This window comes from Saccostrea cucullata, unplaced genomic scaffold (genome assembly GCF_032062105.1).
Source record: "Saccostrea cucullata isolate Sc308-1 unplaced genomic scaffold, CSIRO_AGI_Scuc_v1 ctg766, whole genome shotgun sequence".
NCBI lineage: Eukaryota > Metazoa > Mollusca > Bivalvia > Ostreida > Ostreidae > Saccostrea > Saccostrea cuccullata.
In genome coordinates, this window is record NW_026923526.1 from 18,740 (window position 1) to 39,191 (window position 20,452).

The 20,452-nt window shown below is 30.8% G+C and overlaps 1 long non-coding RNA gene across 1 annotated transcript; it reads left to right on the plus strand.

The window, feature by feature from the left end:
- Positions 1–9,174: 9,174 nt before the first annotated feature.
- On the plus strand, positions 9,175–11,945 carry LOC134264242 (uncharacterized). The gene is made up of 3 exons (XR_009991479.1): positions 9,175–9,286; positions 10,796–10,923; positions 11,488–11,945. It is a non-coding gene; the product is annotated as an uncharacterized LOC134264242 (long non-coding RNA).
- Positions 11,946–20,452: the final 8,507 nt, after the last annotated feature.

Here is a 20,452-nt window from a genome sequence, read left to right on the forward strand (position 1 = left end):
TCCTAAGTCAGAAAATAATATGTTGTACATGTATGTGGTTGTAAGAAAAAATTCATGGTAGAGGAGGAGTTATCTTTCTTCTAAATATTTCCTCATGTAAAAAAAGTCATACTAATAATAATGCTTTATTAAGAACTTGAAACATTAAACCATTTTTAAAATGGTCCTTAAAAGCTACAACTTATTCAATTCATAAGTCTTTTGATGTTAGATTTAGACGTTTTATGGTTAGACATGATAAAACAATAACGAAGAAATAAGCAAAAGAAATAGAAAGTAATGTTTCCATTGTAGGTAAGATTACACGAAATTAACTTCTCAGAGGTCTTAATAGGGAAACTTTGATTAAGAAAACTGTGAGTAGTATTCATAGTTTGTACTTTGAAGTTATCTCTCTTATCAGAGGGTCGATACCTCTTTACCTTTATTTTTTGTGTTTTGTTAACTAATTATTATTTGTTTTCAATTATTGTTTTATTCATTCATTGAATGAATGGAGGGGTATCTATACAGACATATGTATTGGAGAGATACATATTATAGATATTATACTGAGTTTATGATTTTTTTTGAACACATTTTAGTTAAATGCTTGAAATGTTATATTGTTTTTAAATAAATGGAGACAATGGCATACATTAATAATCCATAGATTTTTTTTTCAAATAACAATGATATTATTTTTTAATTTTTTAGTACATGTAGTGAATTGTAATATCAAGATTGAGTTACTCGGTAATAAATAGTTGGTTTTTCTGCTCTTCAGTCCATCATATGTGTTTTCATATGAATTGAAGTTTTTTAAAGCATCAATATTTACTTGCTTATCTCCATACGTCGAGGGTTCTGAGCCCAGTCCTCCGGATGAGACAGTATAAACCGAGGTTCCATGTAGGACTACATGTAGGTGTAGGAACGAAAATGATTCCTCAACGTTCAATGGTCGTAAGTGCCTAGTATAGGACAAAATTTATAGCTCTACATTGGCAGGTTGTGGCGTCCACATATGAGTGAAACATTTTCGAGAGGAACGTACAAGCAAAAAAAACAAACACTCAATATTTGAGCAACATTCCTCAGGCTTTGAGTTCTATCATCTGAATAAGAGGTGCAATAACAAGAAACCGTAATGTGTTTTTAAGACGTTAATAATAAGTTACAAGGTCGAATAATATTGGAAGCATACATGTATCTGCAAACAGTTAAAGCAGTTTTAAATTATCAGCGAGGTTTAGTGACAAGTGACAATACAAAGTGTGTGCGTAACTTTTACATACTCATTATAATTGACGTCAACATACATTACGTAAGAATTGAGTATAACATATATATTTATGGTTATACGTTTTATGTCTATTTTCTAAAGAAAAATATAAGCGAAAGTGTAAATGAATTATAGATAACATTTTACACTTTAAAACCAATTCGTGTATTTTATAGTACACTGTACATGCCCTTCGGCAAGTAGCTTTGCCTTTAATAGTAAAGGCTGTTTTGAAAATAATTGACCAAAATGTATTTAAAAAATTAAGTAATTACCGGACTTTTTGGATCAATAATAGAAGTGGGTTCTGTCATACTGCAAAAAAGTACATATGGATTTGTGTGGCTTTTTATTATGACGTAGACAAAGTATATAATGTTTAATGTGTAGTCCTTAAAATGATAGCTAGTTTATGACCCTTTTGTATATAAAGGGTGTTAAGAAAGTTCATTTCGTGATTTACAAATACATTTATTAATCATAAAAAACTAATGTGCCAATTTTTTACTTATAATAACCAGACAGTCCACCAATTTTTCTCAGAACTATTTGGCATTGAATGTATTAATGAAATCAAATGTTTCTGAGGTATTTCCCTCCATGCACGTTGAAGGCGGCGACCTAATTGTAGCATGGACGTTGGGTGCAGATCCTTGTAGGCCTCACTGTCCAGGATAATTACAGATTTTCTACGCAGTCTAGGTCTGGAGAATTGCCAGGCCATTTTCTCTTTTGAAATAAAGTTTGGTAAATTATTTTTACACCAATTCCGTCTTACCAGGGGCAGTATGAGGTGTCGTCCCATCTTAAACAAGCGTAGCGCGTCCCGGATAGTAGACATACCTCCAGACCTAAACTGCGTACAAAATCTATGAAGTATCCTGGACAGTGAGACCTACAAGGATGAGGTAGGTCCAGTACACGATGTTGTTTCGATATTGTCGACATCGCTGTAAAATACCAGTCCTCCTTATATCATAACATATTCAACATGACAATGTTTGATAATACTACGGAAACTTATAACCGCCTCGTGTTGTTGTTTTAGAAGGCGATATTATGATATAAAAATGTTGTAAAATACAATTGCTTCAATGTTTGGCGATATAATTAGGACAACAATCTCTGATGAATAATACTTTTCTGATATGTTTTAGACGACTAATACGCTTTGATATATCCAAGTTGAATTCCTAAATGTCGCACATAAAATAATATGTAAACATTATGCCGCTAAAATCAGATATCGAAGACTTTAGTGCAATTTTACATATATGAAGACTTCATTTAGACGACTCGATTTCATCAAAGAGAATAATTCAACAAAATTCGAACGACTTGCAATATCAGATTTATACAAGATTAATGATTTTATCAGTCCAACCTGGGCTCTTAGAGGAGAAAAATGTTTTACAAACAGAAGAAGGAGGAGGATCCAGTTGAAAGAACAAGCATGATCTTACATATAATGAGAGCAGTTGATAAAAATGTACTAATATATAAGAGATATACTGAATATACATACATGTATAGTGTATATGTTATAGCAATATTATAGTCAAAGGCAGGAAACTGGGAAAAATACATATATGCATATCAAAATATCCTCAATTTAGGTAGATCACCAAGGAATCAAGCCATTGATTTAAGAATGTCAGGGTCTCAATTAATCATGCACCAATAAAATTGATTGTCATAAAAAAGAAAATGAAAATTTTTACATTTAATTTTGCAAATATTTAAAAGTTCAAGTTCAAGTCTTTTTACATTAAGATGAGGACCATACAATGAGAAAATGAATCCCGTCCATAATATATATTTCACTGAATTGATGTCTGATTTAAATAAAATAATTCAAACAGTTATAGGATATCTTGCATGCTCTTCTCTAAACAAAAAATCTTATGAATATTGCTTCAAAGGACAGTCACTATATTTGGTAATACTTGTCCACTATTCAATGCAAACTATGATAACAATATCTTTAATCATGTTCCTATCTTGGAGAACATATGCATACATATATGCATTTAATATTTTTGTCTGATGTGATGTCATGCATCAAATATTTCTTCACGTCTGCACATACTCTATATTTTATAGTTATGTGTTGATTGATAAAATGAATGAAATAATTTGCATTTTATCCTCTTTCTTTTTCTTATTAGTTAGTGTTGTCACAGATACAATTTTCCTTCCAATCATGTTATGAATCATTTTTTAAATTCAGATTTATGTTATTATTTTATATAATCATATACATTTTATGAAGTTGCTCTTTGAGTACATTTTAAAAAAGAATATACACAAAGAATTATAACACGGTAAAAATTGCAAATTTATTTTTGTTTATTCTGAAATTTTAGGTTTTTATTTTTTAAAATCATATATTTTTGAATAATCATTTTCGGAGAATAAAAATCAGGCAAATAGTTACGGTTTTCAAAGAGTGTCCAGAGTCCTAAGAAAAGCACACACTCAGAAATAGAGGTAAGCATTGTCTAGACATGCAATTAGTGCTATAACAATGACATGATATCAATGCAATACAATACGTTACATTAATAATCTTTTTTATCATACTGACATATAAAAATTAAACTATTATAAACCCATGAAAGTAATTCTCTTTTATACACCATTTGCAATTGAAAGATGCGCAATGAGAAAACTGTTTACGCAGAATGTATTATAAATAAATACATAAATAGATCAATAAATCCATTAAGAAGGTCTTTTCCTTGAAGTAATGGTCTATAAAATATATATGCAGGTAGCTTTGATTATTTTATGTCCCACATATATTCTTTTAATTGCCAATTATTTGGGGGGATACTGGCAGTATACGACTGAAAATTATGTGTACATGCACCCAACAATCAAAGATTGGAATTTTGTGCATTTGTTTTAGACTGAACTATTAATTGCCTATTCGCGTTTAATGGCTCATGTGTTTGAAAACTGTGATTCCCGTAATATCCCAAATTAACAAAGGGTAATGTACCCTCGGTCCACCAGTAAATTGACAAAAAGTTAAATTTCTAATATTTTTTTGCATATGTTTTGTATCATGCACTGATATTCAGACCCTAACGGAACACTTATACTACTGTCGTTTCATCAATATTCGTTGGGCACCAATTTTCGTAGATTTCGTTGTTGAGCGGATCCACGAATTCAAATGTTCTTTGAATTACGAAATATGACATTCATTTGTATAGGCAATGCTTCTGTCCACGAAATTACGTATCCTCGAAAATGTCTGTTTTAAAAAATCCACGAAAATTGATGCCGACGAAAATTGATGAAACCACAGTACTTTTGCCAAAAATAGAAACGTAAATTATAAGATATAAATCTTAAATCTGGGTAGGGATTCCAAGTTTTCAACAAATTCCAATAGAGGTTTGACCCAGTCCAGCTCTTTGAAGCCATTGAAATATGTGAAGGTTCTTTTTTTGCCTTTAGCTGGTCATGTATGTAAAAAAAATCTACCTATATGTGAAAGAAGAAAATTGTAGCTGATAATTTGTGCTGATATGTTGTATAAAAAATATTGTAAGCTCCCCACGGATGGCCATCCTGGAATGGGGGCTATACAAAGTAATTACACACAACACTTTTCAAGGTCACTCCTTATTGCTTGTTTCATATTTCTCAGTAAGGACAAGGCATGGTATCAGTTTAATAATTGATTTATTAATTGATCATCAAACAGGAAATAACAGTAGATAAACACGCATCTATATTGGATACATATAGATAATTAATATTCATTTTTGGTCCATAGTGTCAACCATACTTTCTAGGATAAAATGGTAACAAAGTTAATTTGGAAATAAAAAGCTCTAAAAATCTAACATCAGGTGTCCAGTGTGTTGGGAGATAATTTACAGTTGTCTCACCTAGGATTAGGCTACTACTGCTACAGTGCTACATGTTGCCGATGCAACTTATCTGCCAGAGACTGGCGAGGCACTTGTATTTATAACCTTCGGAACTAGTCATGTGATACAAATTAACCAAAGAAAAAGCTGTACGGTGACACTCAACCAATCACAGCGCTGTACGGCGCCGTACAAACAAAGATCTGCCAAATAGTGCCAAACAACGTCAAACAAGGCTGCCGTACAACGAGGATTATAATAACAAAACAGAATTAAAATGTGAAAAGACAAAATAACCAATAAATATGGATTACAAAAGATGTTTTCATCTACTGTAAGTAAACAATCCATGTGAATTAAACGCGTATTTCATGATAGAAATCTGCAATCGTATAGCAAAAAAGATATCCAAATAGCCCTGTCATAGTAAAAATGTGTAACTACCATTAAATCCCGTTTAACGTAAAAACCCTTGATAAATCTTAGTAAAACATATTCAAACATTAATTTTGTGGATATTCACAAGCAAATATAACAGTGGATTGCATAACAAAATACAACCCGCACAAATACGAAACTCTGGCTAATACAAATAAGATGTCGGCGGGATGTAAACAACTTCCATGACTCCAACAATTGTGTGCAATTATGGCTATGTCAAGCGCTTATTTGACTCATAAATAATCAAGCAAAATACAGTAACATGTAAAGATTTTGAAGGTATGCACATGAATTCAAAGAATATAGGATTTCATGTATAAATCCAAACAACAAGTATGTCAAATGTGCTAAAAATAGACAATACTACCTTGAGTAAATAATCAAAGGACTGAAATGTAGTAGTGTAGTTAATGCATAATAAAATCCACCCAAATAATATTCCCAATAAATATTGACACATTTAAATCATAAAAAAATATAAACTAATTAATAAAAGTCTACCCCAGGCCATTACAATATGTTTTAATCTAGCTGACTTTTCCCATTATAATAATAAGGAGAAAAAATATTTTATTCGGACGTAAGAATAATTCATATGCATAAATATGCAATGACTTGACTTTCTGAGAAATAAGCTGCGTTGCATTCAAGTGAGTACATAAATGAATACTTGGAAAATTGAATGCTTTAAAAAATTGCATTCTTTTACTATCTACACAAAAGGCAATTCAGATGCATTTCAATCAATTACATATTAAATATGATTCTACAATTTCCATGCACACCGTTACAAACATTTTATTTATTGTATAATATAATGTATAATTTCATACCTTTGTAAGTCGATTGATATCAGTGAATTCAAAATTTCATTCGTTTTTCTTGGTCTAAAACGATTGACACCGAGTTTCCGTGTGTATTACCATGCACAAGAAGTTTGGGATTTAGTAGAAATGGGTCATTTTCAAAAAATGTTCATTTTTGGAATGACATATTTTTGAAAAATGAAAGTGGATTTACTATGATGTTTTTTAAAACTTTATTTGAATAATACAGTAATAAACAACTAAAATCCACTGCACTGCAGAAAAGAAAATACAAAAAAAAATATTGACATTTTATCTTAGTCTTTAAAACCTTAATGTCCTTCCTGGTACTTTCATAAAAAGAGCTGTAAAACTCTAATTTTAAAATTTCATCAAATAATCTTTTGTATATTGTTTAAAAATGAAAAAAAAAAATTATCATTGATGCCAAGATGTATTACATTCATTTAATATATGACCGTTTAAAAGCATGTCAAACTACCTTATACCAAGCAGAAGCAAAATCTACGGTTTTTCTTTTAATGAAAAAAACCTTATTGCAGAATGTTTATATACTACAGTCGAAAAAAACATTCTTGTACATTATTTTTGTGATTAGAATAAACAATGACAGAAAGTTATTTAATATCAATTCTCTGTAATTATCAAAATTGGTTGGCCACGCATTTTGATTTTTTTATAATAATTTTAAACAGCTATGTCATTAATTGTAAAATCTAAAGTGGGTTTATGAAATAGACCCTTGGTTGCCATAGAAACGGGGTGCAAAATTCTCAATTTCGTTAATTTTGAAAAACATGTACTTATCAAGAAAAACTGTGTCCAGAAATGAAAAGGGATAACTTTATATGTTTTCATTATTTAAATTTAATACTACATATTAAAGTAATTATATCTGTAGTTTTAATTTAATTTCTCAATAGTAAATGGCCATTTTAAATATTATAACATATCAGATATGTGATTGGTTTAGTGGAGTTTTTGGAGGCTTAAAACAAAAAAGGCACACTGATTACAAATTTAGTAATAATTAATTATGAAAGGCTAATATTTGATTATATCAAAATATGTAAAATATTGGTGGGAGACTCAAAGATGTAAAAGGAATTCAAAGGTAAAGATTACTTTTTTCTACATTTTGAAGCATTTTTTGCTTCCTAATTACTTCCCTTGAACTACTCTCTAACGTTTGGAGGTACAAGTAACAGCTTTTTAAAAAGCTTGCCTGACTAAATCAATCAATTTATCTGCATGAAGAGTGATAAACCTTTTGAGCAATACTTTTGTGGGTTTAAAACATATCCTAACTTTATATTTTGAGAACCTTGTATAATTAAAACTTTGATTTTATTTAACTTGTAGAAGAATCATCTCTACACTGCATACTAAACAGGCACGGAGCATCGTTTTTGAAAGTGGGGGGGGGGAGGGCAACCAGAGAAAATTTTTTTTTACTTACCTGTAAAAGTTGACAAGCAAAAAAAAAAAGGATATTGCCCAAACTCGAAAATCCTATTTCGTGGGGGGGGGGGGGGAAGTGGCCAACTTTTCCCAAGGCCAACTTTCCTTCTACTTCCATTTTTTGGGCATACAATACTACATTTCCTTCATATCACTATACTGTGGTAGGAAGTGGGGGGGGGGCAACCTGCCTTTCAGTGGAAATTTTCAATAGTAAAGGTAATGTTGGGGGAAAAAAAGTGGGGGGGGGCAGGCCCCCCTGCCCCCCCCCCTGTTGCTACGTCCCTGCTAAAGAGTTGTTATTCTGGGGAGGGGGGTCTGCAAGTGGAGTGATCTCTGCCCTTGGGTCTAAATTGATTTCAAGTTACATTGTAACACCTATTATAAAATCTGTTATCAAATCATACATTGTACACATTTTAAAAGATGGATATAATTAAAGACACATTTTGTTGGAGTGTAATTTCTCCTCTGAGGTAAACAGTAGTAATGCGTGTTCATTTTTTTTAAAGGGGGGATGGTGGAGACACTATCATATATTGAGAATGAAATAAGTAAATTCAATATTTAGGCCTTTGTGGAAAGAAAAATCCCAGAGTTTTCACTGCTTCTTATTTAATTGTGTGCATCTGAACAGGGGCATATAATAGATCATGCATCTGGAGACGATGACTTGAACTGCGTTGTTTATTATTACTGGACTAGTCCATTTATGGAATAAACCAACAGCGGGACCGGGAAAAAAATTAGAAAAATCATTTCATAGTGTTGCATGTCCATATACTGATGTATACGATAAGTTGTTTTAAAGAATGATATAAAACTTGTAGATAGAATTTCTGACGCATTAGAAGGAAGTTAAAAGGACAAACTTTATTTAATTCCATGGAAGTTAGCACACCCATTGCATACAATAGAACAATCCAAGGAAAAGGCGCGAAGTTAGCTTTCTAGTGACATTTGGCGCGAAAAGAGCATTTCACCCCTTTCGTAGAATATAAATGGACTGATCCAGTAGTATAGAAATGCGGAAAAAAGGATACACGGACATGTTGAAACGGCGAATCACATGGGATAATCTGTTCCATGCAAAAAGAGTAAAGGAAGTAAACACTGCATTTTTTGCATCAGTTATATCATTCTTTTTTCTGAAAACTTTTTCTTTTAAAATGCAGGTAAAGAATTCCAATGTAAATCAGCTTGCTCAAAATCTAGCTCTCTAGATATGATCGCACAGCTTCGGATCTTGGAAATATCAATCCTTATACAGCCTGACGCCGTGACGTCAGGCAACAATGTGTATTTAGTAAACAGCAATGAACATTTTCTGGCGAAAGATCTCATCAAAGTTTTACAGTCTGGAAGAAGAAAAGAAGGCTAGACATCTTAAACAATAAAGACAGAAGGTAAATTTATGTATATACTGAGCATTACAAAAATATCAAGATTAACAAATGCATATTTTCTTAATTTTATTTGCCTTACAATACACAGTTGTTTTACCGGTAATGGTCAGTGGTCCTTATCAAATCAAGCGAACTATACCTTTTGACAGTTTGACTTTCTGACCAATTAATTAATTATTTTTATTAATAAAAATTAATTTGAAGCATATAAACATCACTTGCTGATACAGCTGCCCCCCCCCCCCCCCCCCCGAAATATAAATGTCTATATAGAGATTGTACATGTGTAAAATCTGTGCCATTCAGTAGGTTTACTTTTTATGATGTGCTGAGAGAGACTTTTAAGTAAACATTATTTATCTTTATAAAATAAATTTCCACTTCTGTCAGTTTTCATTCATTGTTTATCCTATTATTTCAATTCTTTATTGGCATTAGGCACATATTTTACAGAACTGTGTTGTTAAAATATTAACTAGAGCAAGTTTAATTTGTTTCTATAAAAAAAGTGCATCAAACGTTTATAATGTGTGAGCACAAGCATAAAGTAGATAAGTTTTTTAAATAGTATTCTATATATATCAGCAAAATATGGTCATGTGATGTTCATAAGCAAGAAATAGGAAAACAGCATGTTTGTTTTGATGTCATTGTTTTATTTAAAAGCTTCTATCTTTTAAACTTTAAATTTATTATATACATGTATATCCAAAACTGTACTATATGTAATGACAAAATAGATCTAGGTTAAGAATGCACTGAAAATATTGAGTTATTTTTGTTTATATAGACTCTTTCGTTCATCTGTGAAGTACCGGTACTGTATAATCTATAGTTCAATTTTGTGTGAATAATAATTATCTTTTCAAATAGCAAACAGTAAAAATATATATATGTACACTTGTACATATGTATAAGTGTTAAAACAAAATTTAAGTAAAGGTTTTGTGAGCATTGAGCTCACTAAATGATACCCCCTGCCTCCCATATGGTTATAACTGATGACAAATCCATGTTTTACTGTGGCCGGGAAACCCAAAATATGTGTCGAATCAAAAAGTAAAATAGGAGGTGCACAATGACAATATGTAATAAAGATTCTGTGAAAGGTTCATTAAATTTCACTCATTGCAGTGGTATAAGAGGAGTTGTGAATAATAAGAGATGGATACCCTAAAGCGTAACAGACAGACAGATGTACAGACAGATGGACGTACAGTTAGACGGACATACCGATTACAGTATACCCTACCACTTTTCAAGCGGAGGGTATAATAAAACTATATACATGTACATGTAGAATATTCACCTCTGATTTATAATGATATTTGTTTTGTACACACTGACCATGTTTTATAATATTCTAAACAAATTAATTGATACTCAGGCAAATATTCACTACTGGTAAGATGATCACACACATGAACATGTCTGTGTATGAATGAAATGAATTTTCCTTTTGATCATGTTCCTAGGAAAATAATTATTTTCATCATTTTTTCATCAAAGGATTTACCATATAAGATGAATAAAGAAAAAGTAAGACCAGTAAACCAAAACAGGACCAAATAGGCCATGACTGAAGTTCAAGTGCATTCTGCAAGAAAGCGGACAGCCTAGATTTTGTTCTTTTCAAGGTAACCATTCTTAAAATATGAAAGTAAATTAAGGACAGATGATACAAACAAAAAATGGATGCCTGGATTGGTATATATTTTTTGGCATAATTTAATTGCAAATTAATGATGTATTAATAAATTTCTAGAATATTAAGAAATTGTAAACCTTCTGTGATGTTCAAAAGTCTGCTCTCTTGAAACTATCCTTATTTATCTATACAAATATTTTTCACTTCAAATTCCATTTTTATGCAAATATGAATTTAAAAGTACTTGTTGTGAGGAAAGTTATTAATTTTACTGATTTAAACATGACCCAAGTTGTTATTTTCAAATTCTTTGACAAAAGTTTGTTTGTATCATCTGTCCTTAAATTGTTAAAAATATTTCAGTTTTATATCTAAATTTAAACCTTGCTTATTTCTTCTTTTTTTAAACAAAATTTAATACCTGTCCAGTAACAGAAGAATTATTATACTAGAATAAAGAAAACAACTTTCTAAAGGATTACATACACATTTAATTAGCTTGAAATCAGTGTACTAGTATATTGGAAAGTGCAGGAATTATTTACCATTGCAGGTTGAGAAGGGATGCCATATTTTAGGTTTGAAACCAGGCAAGTGAAAGCTGAATTCCAACATACCTGTACCCACTGTCTTCAAGATATCAGTGTTTGAGATGTCAAAGTTCAAATATAATAGGAACATGTTTATCACATTATGTGATGGCATCCTCAAATCTTATGTTGTATAACAATATGTTTTAGAACTTATCAAGCTTTATCCTGTACCTTGCCAAAAAAACTCAACTCAGCATAATTCTCATTAACTAATTATCAGTGTTACTTGCGTATGTCAATGTAGGTCATTACTGGTACATGCCTGACCAACTAAAACTCTAAAATTGAAAATCAGAGTCAAGATTTTCAGAGCAGCAGAAACAGTAGATTTGTCATGTAAATCTAATGATATGTACCGTACTTGAGAATAAATGTACTCTAAATGTTGCATATATAAAAAATAAAAAAGCAAAAAGTTCTCTTGTTTTCAGAATTTATATTTACATGTGAAAAAAAAGAAAAGGAGGTTTATATAGTTGGTGTGATGAGATGTTGGCAGGAACCTAGTAAAATGAAAGGAAGAACTTCCTTAAAATGATACTTGTGGGGGACAGTGTCTCATGGGGGGGGGGCATTGTTTCAGCTGACTTTACAGAATACAAAAGATCCATTGCAAATCTAATTATTAATTATATGCCAAACACTATGTTTGAAGTTTTCCATTGTTGGATATTTATGTTTAAATCCAAGATAACTTACCCAAGAGGATGTGATTTTTTTTAAACCAATGTAATTTTTCTCAAGTTTGAAGCAGTGTTTCATAAGTTTTAATGAAAAAATCAGAAGGGGGGGATAAATTTTTGAAATTTTTGACTTCATTCAAAGTATCTGTGGTTTGCAGTTGCCCATGAATTTAATAAATAATCATACAAAGTAACAAGTTGAAATGAGTAAAATATTATGAATGTCCTGCTTGTTTTAGTTTCATTTCAGAATTTTTCAAGTTTGACCAAATCTTGAAAAAGTAAAAGCCACAAGGTTTTGCAATTATTTGACATAGCATTTCAAAATGCATTATATTTTTGCAACATCATAAAGATGCAAATTTAAGATGCCGAAAAATTTAGTTCACATTTACATTCAACTCATTACACATGTTTTATAAAAGAGTAAATAAGTGTAGTTTTGGGAATATTGTTATGTTAAACGCAGCCATTTTGGTTAAAAATCTGTTATTCATGTCTCCATGGTAACAAATCTTGCATTCCTGTTTCCAAAGTAATAGAGAATGGATAGGGAAAATTTTATTTCATATTAGTTTCAATCTAAGGAGATAGTTTCAGGAAACTTGAAACATGCCCTGGTTAGTCTACATGTACTTCAAAATTGTCAATTTTACGGAAGGGGGGGGGGGGGGGCATTTTGTGCAGGTGTTCACAGTTCTCCTATCTAAGAACATATTTACATGTATTAATGCTCTTGGAAACGGGATGTGAATATTTTTACATGACACTTCTCCTAGATATGGACTTATTTTACTGTAAATGACATCAAAACAGGTAGAAAGGAACATTTCTTTTCTATATGAACTTAAGGAAATGTGCATATGTTCCTTGAAATACGGAAATTTTGCAGATTTTGGGTAATTTTTCATCAGCTTTTAAAAAAAAAAATTTTAAGTGTCCCATAAATATTTTAATGTGTTTAAACTAACTTATGTACCCTCTATACAATGCACTGTTTCCTGAATTTCAAATCAGTGTGCGAAGTATTAAAAAATTGCTCTGAAAAAGAGTCTAAAATGGCAATTTTCTCAATTTGGCAAAATGCCAAAATCCCCAAAGCTAAGCGTTGTTAAGCCATTATGTAGAATTACAGATTTAAAAAATTATGTTGTTATACTAGAGAGGAATAATGATAGTTTTGAAACAAAAGTAGATTTTCCAATTCTCTTGTTTCTTTTAAGCTCATTTTTATTAAGTAAAACCTACAAAATCACGTTTTTTGGTCAAATTTTAGGAAGAATTTACAGGGGAAACAATAGGTGCCGTTACCATGGCAACGAGACATTTTTTGAAATAAAAAACTATAAAACCATTAATGATATGACAATGTGAGTACACACAAAAAGTTTCATAGAAATTGAAAATGTAGCGTGGCCAAGCATTTTTGATATTGTTTGATAATTACAGAGAATTGATATTAAACAGGTGCTCTGCCAAAGCAATTTCAACTGGGAAAATATACTGGTAACGGTAAGGACTCGGGTAACAGGAAGGACAAAACAGTAACAGGATGGACAAAACAGTGTTACAGGATGAAAAATGGAATCTTCAATTTAAATAAAAATTGATTTTTTCTAACTTTATTGGTTAAGAAAAGAGAAAGAAATGTAGAATAAAAACATGATTTGGCAAATTCGAGACAATGAAAGACATTTATGTCCATCCTGTTACGAAATTTGATTGTAAATGGCAATTAAAATATTTATCACTTCATTTTTTATTTATTGAACGTCCTCTGTGCCGTTGCAAAACTAAGAATTTTTCATAATTTAAAGGAAAACAAAAGATAAAACTTAAATAGGTATATAAATACCAGGATAAATTGTCCCTCCTGTTACAATTTCTGTCCATTCTGTTACAAGAGTGCACGTTTAAGATATAATGGCCATATTTGAAGCACAAACATATTTCAATATGATTTACGAAGTTTTTTAACATCTGTAATTAAACTTTTATTACTTAAAAAAATAAAAGTAATTGTTTTTATTGTTAAAACTCAAGATATGAAGTCCAGTTTTCCTTACTGTTATGATGTTAATGGTAAGAGGAATAACATGGTAACAGGAATGATAGTAACAGGATGGACGTTTCTCATATAAATCAACCGTTTTTTAGTATAATGTACTCTTTATGCATCACCGAGACATTGAAACCATTTCTTTGTAACTTAGTTCATTTAAGTGTTTTAGCAAAATAAACAATTTAAAGAGAACATGCATATTATGAAGGTAACAGATAGGATATATTTTCACTATACACTACCAATAAGACAAACTTATCCACCTTTGAACCTTTTCTTTATTTACTTTCAAATAATGGCGCTCATAAACTTGAGAAAACAGAAAATGATGATATATTGGGGATCGTGAAAACAGTTCCTAGGAAAGTGAGATAACTTTTATTTTTACATTTTCTTTTTGGTAACAGGAATGACATAAACTGGTAGAACATGTCACTTCCTGAATGTTAAATGCACAATACTAGTATTTAGTAGGAGGCATAAGTAAAACATTTATATTAAATTAGTCTGTGAATGAATTCAATTGACATGAGGTGCAAAATTTGTACATATCTACACAGGGTAATATTTTCCCTATCATTTAACTAAGTGAGTAATAAAATTTCTGTTAATGTGACATGGTTTACTGTCAAATTTTACTTGGAAAGCAGAAATATTTTTTTTTATAAAACACATGGGAGATGATCATAAAATACCGTATTAACTGTATGACTATGTATATTAACCAAAAAAATTCACTCTTAATAATATTTTTCCTATTATTCTGATCAAAAGACAAAAAGTGAACTTTTTTTTTGAAAATGACCCAAATAATGTGTAAATTGATATAATTTGCATATCTGTGTTAAACCGTAAACATATAGTAAACAAGAATGTTTTTTTTTTATTCTGCAGTCTTAGTGGATAATTGTTCTCCGTAAACCACTATGTGAGAAAATTTAAAAAGCTATATTTGCTTGATTCTTTGGACATTTATATACCTCTATTGTACTCAGACTTGCCTATTCTATCTCTCATCATTTTAATTCATAAAAGGTTATAAATCAGAGAAAAATTTTATATCAAAGGGACTAAAAATTCATAGATAATGCAGACTTCTTCAAAATTATAACCATTATAAACTATCGACAATATTAACAAAGCCCTAGCCGAAACCGTTTAAAAGTTATGGCCAAGGTTAAAAATTTGATAAAGAGGGTCAAACTCCCTCCGAGGTCAAAGGGTAAAAGTTCTTGTTATAAAATGGAAGGTCTTGTCACAAGGATTAAGTAAGTAAAGTAAGAAAACACTAGTCATTACCCTTCAAACGTCATTGTCAAGTTTTGTTTTTTAAAAGTAGGTTAAACCCCAAGGTCAAGACAAAGAGTCAAAGTTCTTAATATCAAATGATGGGTCATTTTACAAGGATTCCATATGTAAAAAATGAATGCCCTAGCCCTTCCCATTCTAAAGATATGTCCAAAGTTAATTTTATGTAAGTAAGGATCGAAAATTTCCAAGGTCAAGGTTAAAATGTCAAAGATTATTTATATATGCAGTATAAAGTCCTCGTATCTACCGTTTAAAAGTCAACCAACGTAAACTTATGGAAATTTTGTGTAAAAGAGGATTAAATTCCACGGTCAAAAGGTCATATTTGTTGGTACCCAAGGAAAAGTTTGTAACAGGGAATACAGATGTGACATGTGAAAGTCATAGCTCCACAAAATCAAAGGTTATGGGCATGGTTAAAGTTTTTGTGGACAAACAGACGGCTAGACAAACGGACGGACACGGCAAAAAGATATACCCCAAAACTTCAATTACGGAGGCGTAAAACATCTTTGAATTTGAATTCCTATATGAACTTAAATGTCTTATTTAAACTTTAATCTGGTGTTATTTTATGTCCATTGATTTCTTTTTTTCTGTTCTGTGTTTTATATATCAAGTCAAGCGCTTTAAGGTAACAGTAAAATTACAGAAGACACATTAATCAATTTGTATAATAATGATTCAAACTTTTAACATTAATATGTTTATTCCGTCGTTCCTTCCGTCAAAGCTTGCACTTTAACACGTAGATTTCTTGCTAACACTTTAAGTCAGGTCTGTTTTCCTTTCCTTCCTCATCTGAGCAATGTATTTTTATAAGGAAGTAAATGTATATACCTAGAAAAGAATATCTTAAATGTCAGCATTTGGTATTACGGTGTCTAAAAGACTCATAACAACATCGATGGCAAGTATATGATTTTATGATTAAGGGGAGGATTTGAGATCGATACCATGATGTATTTTTGAACGTTTATTCGTAGTATTTTTCATATAAAACGATGTTACAATTCTCAATAGTCCCCTTCCGGTGAACACAGAGGGAATTATTAGCTACTACTTTATTTCTCGTCTGTTTGTTTGTTCCACTGAACGTTTGCAGATATTTGGCTGATTATGATTTGTGAATGCATTTTGATGAGGTACAGATCCAGCTTGAACTTCGTTCCATTTTGACAATTCTTGACAGAATTACGGCACTTTCAGTTTTTCATAGAAACACTTGCTTATCAACACTCTGAGAATGCTTGTCAATATTTGCAATTAAAAGATATAACTATAGGCATTATTTAGTTTGCTCTTTGTATATTACAGAATTTGGAACCTGAAATTTTATTATAAATCGTTCAAAGTATTAAAAAAAACATATCTACAAACTTTGAACACAATGTGGTGTTAAATAAAGTAGATACGACAGAAGACCACATTTTTTCGAGCAAGCTTCATAGTGTTAGATATTGATAATATATCTTTATTTTATGGCAAGTTAAACTTAAAATCATAAATCAAAAGATTCAGGAATAATATTACGTCTTCAAATACGTCTACGTGAGCTAAGGCTAGTTATTATAATTACATGTACTTATACTTCATGATATATTTTACTCTACAATGCCCTAAGTCCGATAATAAAATAAAAGGAAGAAATTTTTTCACATTAAATGCGAGTCATCAGACTTTGGGCTAGTTTCCATGCACCCAGAAGTACTTGCTGTATCTTGGCAGTTGATCGGTTAGGCTTTCTTTCACATCTGTCCTAGAGAGAAGGTATAGCCTCGACACCCTCCAGAAATAAGAACTTGTACTTAGTTCTTCCGAGACCAGCTGTTTAATATTTAAAACCAACGGACTTGGCGTGGAGAGGCATTGCAATTTAAGGCAGTACTATTGTGATGTTAATGCTATTTTTCAGTACCATAATAATCATCGTAATTCAGACCAGATTATCGGACAATTTAAATAATATATTTGATTATTTAAAATTGTGACATAACCACAAAACTTTTTCTTGATTGGATATGCATTAAAGATAAAAAAAAATCAAAGTTAAATATTCCGGTACATGTACCTACCTAATCAAGTCTTTTGTTTGGCAGTCAAATGGCATAATTCCTGATTAAAATCTAAAGGATTACGAATTACGTTTTTGACGTCATCGGTATTGCAGCTAATTTGATTAATTCGTTAACCAAAGAGAAAAATGTTACATTTAGATAAATTGTTACCTTTAGATGTAATTTACTGAAACTTCATAAAATTATTCTTAATGTATTGATTTTAATGCATTCCAATTTTTAAATGTATAATATTAGTGAAACAATAATATTGAAAAAGGTATCTTATTCTGGGACAATCCTCGTACATGATAGTGCGATGTATCTAGTTGTAAGAAAATGGGAATTGGTATAATAAATAAAAAGAAAGAACATAGAGCATGTTTAATTTTATTATTCTGAAAAAAATGGACATAAATTATGGTCTCCGTGGAGCTCAAAGTTTAAAAAAATATCCTATTAAATTTCCATTTTCATAGAATTTTAATTACACATATACTTTCCTAATACAAGGTTTTTTTCTTAATACCTCCTCCCCCTCCAAAAACAAAAATCAATTAATGACCATTGTAAAAAGGACGTGAATATAAAATTATAAAATGAAAATCTTTAATAACATTCAAGTTACATATTTGATACAAAATTCACTTTTTGAAAGCTTATTTATGTGCATATTTAACATTTTTGAAAATTCAGATTATGAGTAAAAAAGTGATTCAAGTTCAATTATCTATTTGAATTTCAGACAAATGTTGCCTGTTCTGTGTTTTCTAAAGTTTGTGTAAATTTCAATGAGTTTGTGTGTATTTTTCCCAGTTTTTAAAGACTTTACTTACTCGTGTAATTACTCTTCAAGATAGTACAGAAACAAACTAACAAAAAAAATTGGGACATTGTGTTTACAGTAACAGTCTCTCGTATCTCTTCCTTGGCTGTGTAATGTTGGTTTTTACACGGATGTAAGTACTTAGCAATGAAAGTTTGTCATTTCCATGCCATGGTGATAATATCAACACGTGATCAAGTCTCCGATGAGTATTCATAAGAAATGTCTATTTGTTTTTATATTTTATCAGAATTACGGTGTACCTTAAGGTTTCTTTACGTAGGGAATAAAACATAACTGTGAAACATTATTAAACAATTATTATATAATTGTGAGGGAGACATGAAGATTTCTTCGCTCATGAAAAATCATATTCCCTAGGGAATTATTTCCCATGGGTGAAGAAATCTACATGTCTCCCGAACATTCATGCAATATTTTTTTATTCTACCGAATCAAGAACAATGCCGGAATTAAGAAAAGAAAATCCAATGTATAAAGTAAAAAAGAGTAAACATTAGATGGGAAAATATGATACAGGCGTAAGTTACACCACTATATATACAGCGCTTCATAAGAAATCCTCCGTTACAATTCAATTTGATTCACACACTATTAACAATCATTCTCTGATCATGGACACACTTTTCTAAATATTTATATTTTACAATTTTGTATCGACATAATTAATCAAAGATATAAACAGAGCGAACATGGTAGTAATCATAATATTCGCCTCATTGTGACATCACGATCGTGGAACACGACGTGAAAACATTCGACACATCTCGGCTGATTACATCTAGATGTAGGGTACGGTAGTCAGCCGAGGTGATCCGAATGCGTGAAACACGACGTTTTGTTGCAGGGCGAACGTGACTTCCGCGGCCAATCAGATTCCCTTTTTGTTATTATTTATATGAGGTATAATAAAAACGTTTTTGTAAACAGGTCACGAGCTCTGTTTTATTTTGTTAATGTTTGCGTATTACCGCGTGTGTTCAATATGATAAACTCTGTGCACACCGCTGATCAGGGACGGACAATAATGATCATTTTGTTTTAATTTCTTACATTTCTTCTCTGAATTTTCTGTAATTCAGTTTGAATATATTTCATTATTACACAGATCATTTTTCTTAACATTTCGTTAGTAAACTCTTCGTAAAGTTTGCTTTATGAAACCACAAGCATGTAACAGATAAACGCATCTCAAAATTTGTATAGTTTCAACAATTTCCAAATAAAGGAAATTTTTTTAATATGTCCGGGTGAAATGCTATAGCAAAAAATAAAAGATGGTATCATACAGAAAAATTGAGAAAATATAAGCTTCAAATCCATGTTCAAGCACCTAAAATCCTATTTGTTTGAAATTTTAGTAATTTTTTTTTTTTCAATAGAAAAATGTTTAACAATATTTACATTGTAGAATACAAATGCAACATACAATGACACGAAATTAACTAAAACGTTCATAATCCTATCTCCTTAAACAACAAAAAGTAAAAACAATATTTTAGATGACTCCACATCCTTGAATTTTATCAAAAGTACAAACAGTGGGTGCTGAAGGAGAAGAGTTTGTTTTGTTGTTAACTCTCCTGTATATCATATTTTGTTTTTATTCATATAGGCCTACATGTATGTGTCCTTGTTTTAAACTTTCAAAATATATTTTTGCTGTATAATTTATACGTATAGAATTTGATTAATAGTTTTTTTCAATAGAATATTGTTTGACTATAATAGCACCGTAGAATGCAAATTCAATATACAAACTAATTATTAAGCGGAATTTTAGAAACTTTGAAATATCCAGGCATCTGTTAACTCAAAATATGACTCTATCAGACTACCAAATATATTCCTTCCAGTTTTAATGGATTGTGATAATAACAAATTACGAAATAAATGTTATTTATCGGTTTTCCCTCATTGAATGCCTTATATCCAACTGTTCAAGTTAGAACTTAAAAGTACCCA